We start from the raw sequence: 11,751 nt of genomic DNA on the forward strand, positions 1-11,751 counted from the left end.
ACACGGGTCACGACGAGGCGTTCCCCATAGCGACCCCTAAAGGACGCAGTTCGAAGTTCCCATGAAAGGGAACCATTACTCCAGACCAAATATCCTGGTTTGAAACAATCTGGTTTCAGAGTCTAAAAATGGGACGTACTGTGACCGTGTAAACATATGAACTTTGTCAGATCACCCAACAAGAGCAGGTGCTTCTTGCACAAGCAGAAAGACACTTAGTGGATGCTTTTATCCAAGATGACCTGCAGCACATATACAGGACAAACCTCTGGAGGAACCTGAGGTGAAGTGTCTTGCTCAAGTGCACACAATGTTGACAGCTGATGGCCTGCTTTTTATTGGCGATTCTCTTGAGCCTGTCAAGAACATGTCCAAGTCATGTTTCACCCCAAAACCAAAACAGAGAAATAAGAAATTATATTTTTTGCAAAATATGGAATGAAGACAATTGACCTACTTTTGCACCATTAAATTGTTTATATTATTGTGACATTAATTTAATGACAGTTTTACACCTTTACCCACAATTATAGATATAATTCAAGATATATTCCCTGAAAACACCTCTTATACGGTTGTGATTCTCAAGCTAAACTATCTTCTTTTAAGGATGTTTCAATGTTTTGTAGTGGAAAACAACACACACAGAAATTTTTATTGAATCATATTTTATAGAATTTTATTTATTTTTAATTGAATTGAATTTACTTTATTTTTTATTTAATCTTTCTTTCATTCTACTAAGTTTTTCGACGTTATTCTACTATCTTTCTTTTCTTCTACTTATTTACCTAAAATGGTGGTGACAACATTGTCTCATGCTTGGGATCAGCATCCAAAACGCACCTTTTTTTTATTCCCCACAGGAGAGGCAAACGGATATTCAACATCTCAGAGAGACGGAAATACAGACACCCAAAAAAGAGACAGAAGGGACGACTCGTGCCACAAACTCATTTAAAAACAAATTAGCAGAGCGGAGGGAGGACTGTAGATAAACGCTCTGGTGTGTCTATCATCTGGAGCTGACCGTATAACACCAGGCAGGTCTTCCGGCTCACTGACTGCGTCTTACTGTAGATTCGATGACTGAAGACTTGCCAAATGGAATAAATTGACTGAGTGCTCACCATCAACACAATACACAGACGCAGAGAGAGAGAACAATAGAGAGATATAATTTCATTCCTATCTGTGATCATCCTATTAAATCTGTATAGGCAAAGAGAAACTTTGTGGCTTTTACGGTGTCTGGAAGTCCACGTTGGTCTGACCGCCTTAACGCTGAGGTCACCTGTCAAGTGCACTCAGGACTAAAGCAGGGTGATGGACGCAAGCACCTTCATGTCCTTAGGGACACACAGACATAAGCACACTCATTCACCAAGAAAGGAAGCCCAAAGTGATTTTTTATATCTTTACAGGAAGTGCTCGGCACAGACAGACTGTGCCCTTACTTACAGGTCAAGAGTACCCCAACAGGATAAAGCCTCTTTCATAATTTAAAAATATCCAGCAGCTGAAGAGGAAGTAGCATGGTAAATGGAGAGGGTAAATATCGGTGCAGTCAAGGGCATATGCTGTATGCCCATTATCACTTTTTTGAGTTTGTTCACCTAAAAATTAATATCCATACATAACCATGTCCAAATGCTGGAATGAGGGTGAACTGGAATTTGACCCGGCATTTTTTTCAAACTACTGCACTTTCTGAGTAAGTGTTGGATATTTTGGTAGACAGAGCACTGTCCTGTAGACATGAATAAGACAGACAAGTCTGACTCAGTGGAAAAACAATCAAAAGCATAATTTCAGTTGGGGCGGGACATTCCACAACCAATTTTCAGCTTCAGAATGCTTCTAGATGTAAACGTTCTTCACTGTGAAGATATGTGTGTGCTCATACACGACACCAGTCGTAAATTTTAATACTCTTGTTATATGCCAGCTGTCTCATAAATGTCAAATTAAAATAATTCTGCATCTGCAAAACAGATTTCAGTTTAAAAAGTGCATTACGGTGCACAAATACAGCTATTTTATTTATTATTTTATTTATGTTTATGATGTTGATTTAATTACGAGTAATATGGCAAACCTTTTAACTATAATGTAGAGCTATAAGACATAGTTGGAACTTACCACTATAACATTATTGTCACGCCATCACCCTGTTTGGACTTTGTTTGCTTGTCTCATTTTGTTCTTTGACCTAGTTTCTGTCTCCCCTTTGATTACGTTAGTTAGATCACCAGTGCCTTGCTAATTATCCTTGTTTTAGTCTGTGTAATTAAGTTTCTGTCTGTTCAGTTTGAGTTTGTCGGTTATTGTTGACGGTTGCGTTGCTTTGCGTGACCAACCTATTGGATTACCCTGCCTGTCTTTGAATTTTCAGTTTGTTTTCCCTTGGATTTATTAGTAAAGACTGTGTTTTTGTGCCCATTATCTCCTGTCTCTTATCTGTCAAGGTGTGACAATTACTACACATCATAATGTAACTTATGTATATACAGTATATATACAGTATATATATATATATATATATATATATATATATATATATATGTATATTATACATATACATGCAATCTAATTAATTGATAATGTATGCAAACTTCAAATTGGTTATGTGCTGCTGTCAAGGATGTGAATGAGAATTAATGAGTTGATTAAACTACTGTGCACAATTGTGTAATAAATCACAACAGCAAACATCTCCATCTGAAAATTAGATGAACACACTCTACATTCTAAACCGTATTAGCCTGGCTCAATAATGTTAATTTAGCAACGCAATGCTTGACCATTTTGCTAAAAGGCAGGTTAGTGGGTGCTAGCCGCATACACCACTCATGCACTCAACCCATGTAGCACAACTAGTTGCCAGAAGCTCCTGCTTAGACTTGAATTTGTTGTTTTACGTGTCCGACCACCATATTTTCCATTCACACTTTTTCCACATTTCTAAAAGTGGGGCTATAATGCTTGCTAAGGTTGATTTCCAGTGTTTCTAGAAGAGAAAAGCAGGAGAAGAAGGTCTTAGTTTACAGGAATATTCCAATAGCTTTGCACCCTCTCAAGTAATTTTTCAGAAGAAAAAACTAATTTGGCTCTACGGAAAATTGAGAATGAGAATAATTTATTTATCCAATCTTGCATAGAAGCACACATCCTGAAAATAACAGCCTGACTCATATCTGCGGTGGGTCGGAAATATGACGGCCACAATCCCGGCACAGCTCATCTATATCCCTCTAATCTCTGACATAAACTCGAAAAGGTGATGATGTATCCTGGCGTTGCTTAAAAAAACGTTCCTGCTCTTAATGAAGATCCACACTAACTATCAGAGCTGACAAATACAAAGAGCTCTGAGAGATGGGCAGGGAAGCGTATGATTAAAGTGAGGAGGGGAAAAACAAAGAGATGAAACCAGAGAGATGGAGAGATATGATGGCAGCCTGTGGATTTTGTCAGTGAATGAAATGAGAAGTGACACACACTCAGCCCAGTGGCGACTTAATGACTTGCAGTAAGTCAGCTCTGTCTCAATTAATCAAGACGCGGCTCCCCCACCATCTCTCTCTCTTTCAGTAGCTCCTCAAGACTTGCCTATGCCTTCTTTTCCAGGATCACAGCCATGAAAGGCACAACGAGGGCACAAATATATAGAGCCAGCCATGCCGTAGGTGACCTCAGATGATGATACCAACAACTACAGAGGCTAAGAGCCCCTGGATAACTAGCCCAAATGGGGACGAGGTCAGCATCATGTCTCCTGGCGTAAAGTTTCATCTACAAGGCTGCTTTAGGCTGTTGAGTGCACTACAGTAATGTAAGTCCTACAAATGTAAATGCCACTTTGAACTTACTCCGATTGGTCTTCAACTAGACAAGCCAGAAGTGTTGTGGACTGTGAAGTTTTTGAAGAGACATTTATAGTTGGACCAAACAAGCCTCCAGATGACTGTGAACTTGCAGAAGGACTTCCATTAGTAATTGCTATAATCATCTGGAAAAGTACTGGGATCAAGACTTAAATAACTCTGAGGTTTGAGTGGATGTGTCGTATTGTAAATGTAGTCAGATAAAGGTTGTAGTTTGGCAAGAAGTCCCTTCTGAAAGAGAAGTGTGCTTAATTGTATTGAATGCATGCGTGTAGTGTACTTCACATTTTAAAAGTATATCTTTAAAAACTGTACTTGCAGATAATAATATTAATGAAATAAAAGGCCACTTAAGTGAACTTAAAGAGTACACATTACAATGTCTCTTAACACCGTTCAGTGCACTTTGTAATAATGTCAAATTTAAAACTTTTAATCATTGCTTTACTTTAAAGTACAGTTATTTTGATGTGTTGACTAACATACCAATGTACAGTACATGTAAAGTATTACACATTTACAATAATAATGCTGCAATTTAGTACAATTTAGTACATTAGTCAACATCAAAATGTGTGTACTTTAAAGCATGACAAAAGATTAAAAACACTTATTTAAAATGTAAAATGTTTAATTTGACATTATTACAAAGTTACATTTTTTAAAGTGTGTTAAGAAACAGTTATGAAATTTGTTTTCTTTAAGTCCAAGTGACCTTTTATTTTATTAAAGGGATAGTTCACCCAAAAATGAAAATTATGTCATCAATTACTCACCCTCATGTCGTTCCAAACCCATAAGACCTTCGTTCATCTTCAGAACACAAATTAAGATATTTTTGATGAAATCTGAGAGCTTTCTGACCCTCCATAGACAGCAACACAACTATCATGTTTAAGGCCCAGAAAGGTAGTAAGAACATTGTTAAAATAGTCCATACATATTCAAGATTTGAAGTAGCCTACACAACAAGTGCACATTCAATAAAATGTTGCACACTTCTTTTACACAAGGGCATGTGAACTGCTTCTCCGATTAATCAACTTTAATCTACTTTGGTTTTAAAAAAAACTAAACATCAAACAACTTAAAGTGTTATCTGTTGACTTTTTGTATTACACCACCAGACAGTCTAAAATGTGGTAGTAAAGTGGTAAAAATACAGTAAAATACAGTACACCCCTGGGGATTCTGGGAGCATGCTAGCTTCCCCTGTGCAAAACATACTTACCGATTCTCGTCGTGCACCTCAGAGGTTGTTCTGATCTCATTCCCCCGAAACAGCCTCTAACGTTTACTTTGATGATGAGTGCCAGGATCAGTGTTAGGACAAGGATTTTGATGTTACTTTGCTCCTAGCTGACTTCCTCTCTTGAGGGAAGTGAGAAAGATAAACACTTGAACTGTACTAGCTTTGTAGATGCTAGATATTATTGACATGGCCAAGAACGAAAATAAGGTGTATCATAAAAGTTTTAAATCCCATTTGAAAGACCAACATTGAATTAGCATGTTGGTCCAAGCTGGTTTTTCCTGGTGGCATTTTGTAGACGGAAGACCAGTATGGTTTTTCTGAAGAAGCTGTTGGTCAGAAAAGTCTTAGTGATTAAACCTGATGGTAACATCTGCTGACCAGCTATTGTGGTCTTTTCAGTATGCATGTTTTTACTAATCTTTACCACGTCTTGACTGCTGTTCCCAGTGCATTTTTTTCCTCCCGTTTTTTCTTTCTTTCTGCAAAACAACTTTGATTTACTTTGTTAATCCTACACTAATCAGCTCACATTTGAAATTGCTCCACAGTACCACATCTTCATGCCGGTTCCAGCCCAGCAAACACATCTTAAGAAAGGGATTGAAGCAGGTTCATGTTCAGCTGTCAGAGTTATCAGTTGGGGATCAGCCGACTCTCAGCTCCAGCCTAATCATCTGTCTGTTTACCACTGCACTGTGTCAATTAGCTCCACTCACAGGTAAGTCCTCCAACACCATCTGACAAAAAGAAACGTCATCGTGCTCGCTCCTACGTGTCCGACTTCCACCTTGTCTTCACTAGTCACTTTCATTGAAGTGACTGGAAGCACAGAATTCCTTCACTCACTGCACTTTGAGAAGCTGCGAGGTGATTTCTTGACTGGTTTGTGGTGCCCTTGCTTAACTAGTTCTTGCCTCCTTTTACCTCTCCTGTTCTTACTTCTCCAAGCTGGCATTGAACCACCTGGAAATGTTTGGGATGTGTCCAAGTGCACTCCAGATGTAAGCAGCAGATGGGACAGTGGCACCACATGCATACCATAGGTAAATCAGATCAGGCACAATCAGCACACACTTCTGGATGTAAACAAATGCAGCCACAGATGTCCAGTCTCCTCCTTAAACTTTCCTGACCACCCCTTTTTTCCAGGTTTCTCAACAAGAGATTGTCTTTGTTTGCTTTTTATTAGCTCAAAACAACAGAAAACAGTTTATTTCCCTGTTGTCCTCCTGAACCAATATGAATTTCCGTGCTGTGTTAGGCCAGTCTATTAGCTGTGACCAGCATAGCTGTACTGTACTGCATATTCTTTCTGGTGAAGCTGGTTGTCCAACAAAGTCTTGCTAATTACAGTGAGGGAAAAATGTCCTGTAGACTGTTGTAGCTTCCTAATCTTTATGAAATAACACAAGGCATTTACATAAAGAAGGTCTTTGTGTTCTTTAAAGAGTTAGTTCACCAAAAATGTAGCACTCTGTCATCATTTACTCACAATCATGTTGTTCCAAAACTATGACTTCTTTTTCTTCTGCAGAACACAAAATAATAAAGTTGAAACATTTTTTTAAAAACGGCTTGCCCATACATTGAAAATTAGTGGGGGCCAAAACAACATTGACTTTCGCTTAATGGACAAAAATTGACACAATATAAAATTAAATAATAAAATGTTTGGGTGAATTATTCATTTAGTACAGATTTTACTAAGTATTAGTAAAAGTTAGTAAACAGAAGTATTGCACAATACTTTGTTATAACCTCAAGACACTTTAACCACAGTGCATAATTTGCAAATTAATGTACATTTTGAAATTTGCATTGTGTAACATGCCCCATATGGCTTTTCTAAAACAGCAAGAAGTTTGCTCAGTTTTGCACTTAAAAACGCATGTGCTGAAGAACCATGGCATTTTAGCTTTAAACACATTTGCTTTGGTTAACACTATTTTAGGGTATTTTAGTTTAAGGTAAGGTTTAGTGAAGGTGGTATGTGATCTGTTTTAAGCAAAACTGGATACCTTTTGTAGCCACTGACTGTACATTTCATTTTGAAAGTGTTGCAAAACATGCAAGAATCAATGTAATATAATTTTGCTGAAATGACGCCACAGGCACATTTTTCCAATAAGCCTGGGTTGGTATTTGTACTTCAGAAATGCTGAAAAAAAATATGCGCTCAATAACACCGACTAGCATCCCAATGTCTGAGTTGCTCAGTCCTTCCTGTGGCATAATGAGTGGCTCAAAAATTTGGCCTTCAATTGGCATCCTATACCAAGTCTAAGGCCACCAAGTAGCAGCAGCATCTGACATGACAGACACTAGTGAGAAGAAGTTAATTAATTTGTTTGGTGTATTTCACTGGCAACTCAGCATAAGTATTGGAAACAAGAATAGTGAATGTGTAAGAGTGTCTGATGACTCATTCAAGGATTTTTTTTTTTTAAACATTTCCTTCCCGCATTAGTCAAGGGTTCGTTTTCAGCTTATGGCAACAAGAATACTCTAAATTACAGCAGCACATCCTCACTGACTCAAGCCTGCAGTTACACACTCACTCTGACTCACACCCCTTTGCATTAAACATTCTTAACCAATGCCTACAGCTCCTGCCAGTGTAACACACCTTTCAGGGTTTCCTGTCCCCACCATGGGATCAACGTTTGGCTGGTTAGCATGATCCAGTTAACCCATGCTAGTAAGTGCCATAACTACACCATATAGCTGCAAAAATCAGCTTGAATGGGAATGCAATTTGATAGCCTACAGAAACAGACCCCCTTGGTCCATCCCTGAAAACACATTATCATGTTATTCATTGTTCTCTCCAGGCAACAAACTAGTGCTTTCATTAAGATGCACTCCTCTTCACTCTTGTAGAGTGGTCAGTCAGTGTTTCCCAGCAGGGCTCCAGAAGAGAAAACAAGATGTTGCACACCAGCATAACTGTCATGTATCAGGGCTTGGGCGAACCAAGGAGTTTCAGCTGTGAAACCAACACAATTTGCATTGTAATCCATGCACTCTCATTTGTACGTTTTCATACAATCTGCTTATGACCCAGTAACGGTTAGGTGTAGGGGTTGACATTAATGCTTGTTTTTTTTTTTGGTTTGTTTTTTTTAATCACATTTTCCTACAAATCCTTACGAAATTGCCACCTCATAAAGTTTTCTCATGGAATCAGTTTTTTAAGTAGTTGTACCTTAATTGAAAGGTCCACTCCACAGGCTCCTGCTTTCTAATTCCCAACGCCTCCCTCTATCCATGGGTCTCTTGAGTGGACCACTGTGGGTGGATAGCTGAGTAAATATTATGCAAATGAATGCAACCATCCAGAGTCAGAGGGCATGACAGCACTGGACAATTAAATTGGCTGTTGCAAGAGAAGACATGTAGCATGATAGAGTTAAGCTCCCTTGAAAATGTATTTTTGGTAGCACTTTAGATTAGAGAACACATATTCACTATAAACTTTTCCCTCAAACTCCTAATTTGCTGCTTATTAATAGTTAGGTAGTTGTTAAGTTTAGGTAAGGGGTAGGATTAAGGGAATATGGTCATACAGAATAAGGCATTAATATGTGCTTTACAAATACTAATAAAGAGCTAATATGCTAGTATCGTGCATGCTAATAAGCAACTAGTTAATCATGAATTGTGTTCCCTAATCTAAAGTGCTACGTTGTTTAAATTCAAGGGTTATGCTTGCCCAGTTTTTGATGTACTGGAACAAATTTCAGTGTACTTGAACAATGGTAAAATTTTACCCAGTAGTAAACAAGTATTCATCAGCTATTGTTATTACTTGTCATTTAAAAGATACACAAAGTGATTATCTGTAGAACACAAAGTGACGATTCAAGTAGAAATCTGGTTACCTTACAGTGTTTAAAGGTGAATAACATGTTGCTCAGTTTGGTCCTGTTTATTAATTGTTTATTAAATATATATTAAAATGCAATTCACATATACAAAAACTTGAATGCATGTGCATTGCTTTAATTTCTGTATTAAATTTTTAAAAAGTAGTTTGACATCATCTTTTATTATTTCCTACAAAAATATTAAAATTAAATCTGACTTGAATGCACATGCATGTTTTTAATTTCTGTATTAAATTCATTTTGATGTCAAAAAAAGCCTTAACAGCTTTGAAAGAAAACCTTAAGTAGTTTGCCTTTTATTATTTCTCACAAGAATAAACAGCTTTGCTGCTTATTAATATGAAAACTCTTTGTCATTGACTTTTAAACAGAAATCTTTACAAAATAATCAAGGACTTTGACTAAATTTATTGCAGTCTGGTTCTAAACAGCATTTAAGCTGCAGATACAATTTTCCACTCGCTATTTTTTCTGAGATACAAGGTTTAACTCTGGGAAAAGTGGAGCACTAACTTTGATCATTCAAACACTGGGCAGCCGATGGCTGAGATGCTCAATATGCGGGTTATTGACCCATATCCTGCTGGCTCAAGAACCCAGTGAGCCGAGATAAAAATGAACCGGTGACCATACTTTGAATCTACCTTTCAAAAACAAAGCAAGCTGACAGAGGACTGCATGAACCAAAGATTGAGGGCCATTTCTACATGAAACCTGACAACTAGATATATCTAATTAACCAGAAACTGCTCGAAGACATGCACAGTCAAATGACTGAACGTCCCTTTGCTGGAGAAAAGTCTTGCTATAGAAACTGAACAAAACTGTCATCTGTTGGCATCAAATTCAAACAACACACAAAAAAAACAACACCCTGAAGATGTGTCTCAAGATTATTTTATTCTAAATGAGTAAACCCCTATATCAGATGCGTCACTGACCACGCTGCATGCATATCATGGGCAAGGGATTGCTGTGACCGTGTTTGTGAGTTGGTCTCACATCCTCTGGTCAAACAGAAGAGTAGTGACCTTGAGCTGAGAGCTGCTAATGTACAAACAGCTTTTTACACGTCCAGCCTGGACAGACTGTTTCCTAGCAACCAGCTTCACTTCAAGGCAGAAGAATCAAAGTGACTTTTCTGGCCTGGCTGTTGTGGGATGCAAAGGCAAAGGTCAGCATTAAAGGGTATGAGTTTTCTAGCCTGCAGTCAAGATTTCTGTTGACATGTACATCTTAATATTGGATATATTCTTTAAAGAAGTACACTTACTTTAATTTACTAACATACTTTAGTACATGTAAAAAATACTTTTAACTGTAGTGTGTTATTTGATATTACATTTAAAATTAAGGTTTTCAATGTACTAAACTGCAGCTTCACCATTACAAATGTGTAATTATACATATATTTAAATACATAAACAAGTTTCAAAAGAAATTACATAAGTATTTTTTATGAATGCTTGTCAGTACATTCAGCAGTACTGTCAGGATTATGGATCGGTTTTGCCCCTGTTTCTGTTCTGGTTTTTCCTTATTTGGTCATGTCCTCGTCTAGTTTGATTATTATGTGTTTCCCTTATTATCCCCTGTATTTAAGTCCATGCCTTTGCGTTCTGTGTTTATCGGGTCTACTTGTTATGTTTGTGTGTTTCCTGCCGTTCCCAGTGTTGGATGTACCCTGTGTTTCGCTGATTAAAAGACTATTTCGTTTATTCCGTGTCTCCATCGTTCCTCCCAGCATAGACCGTGACAGAAGACCCGATCGAAAATAGTAACCTCCATGTCTACCCTCCGTTTTTTTAACCCAGTTTCTTTTTTTTCCGTGGTGCCTTATGGATCCCCTCCTTCGTTCGGAATTCTTCCTCCTCCTCCTCCTGCTGGAGCAGGGGAACAAATCTCTCGAGGACCATACAAGACTGTTCCTGTTGTTGGCTAACACCACCAGCTACCCGGATGACGTGCTCTGTTCATTCTATGACGCAAGCTTGAACACCGCGAGCAGAGCGCTGTCATCCGAAGATGGTCCTCGAGAGGATTTCACCACCTTTGTGGAGTGGACTCTGGTGAGAAACGGATCGCCATTCACCATCTGCCCCGTGGATGATCTCGCCAGATCCGCTCCTGACCCAGAGCCCAGCCCACCATCTCCCCGCGGTGCGGAGCATCAGCCCGAGCCCACCGATGACGGAGAGCCTATTCCCGCCGCGATCGACGAGCCAGCGCAAAGCCAAGCGACTGAGCGGAGGATCGCCCCGGAAGCAGAGCCTAACCCGTCAGACCAGGTGCGAGAGCCGGCAACAGTGCCTGCCACGAGGGAGCAAGCTGTGGACGGTGAGAGCACGGAGTGGAGCTCCGCCCACTGCACCGCAGCTGAGGGTGAGCTAATTATACATCTGGGACTGCTGGACTTAGAAGGGGACTTGATAGGCTGGGAAACAGATCTGGAGGTCGACTTGCCCCCTATCCTCTCTCCTTCGTCCCCGCTGGTCCCATCCAGCCCTGAGGGGACTCCCGTTTCCCAGTCCAGCCAGTTGCTGGACTTCGAGGGGGACCTTATAGACTGGGAAACGGAGCTGGAAGTCGATTTGCCCCCTCTCCTCCCTCCTTCCTCGGAGCCCTTTGTCACCCCTGTTTCCATGTCCAACCCGGAGAGGGCTCCCATTCCCGAGTTTAGCCCTGAAAGCCCAGAGGCTCACACATGCCCGCCCCCCCACCC

This window comes from Sinocyclocheilus rhinocerous, unplaced genomic scaffold (genome assembly GCF_001515625.1).
Source record: "Sinocyclocheilus rhinocerous isolate Xijiao unplaced genomic scaffold, SAMN03320098_v1.1 scaffold275, whole genome shotgun sequence".
Taxonomy (NCBI): Eukaryota; Metazoa; Chordata; class Actinopteri; order Cypriniformes; family Cyprinidae; genus Sinocyclocheilus; species Sinocyclocheilus rhinocerous.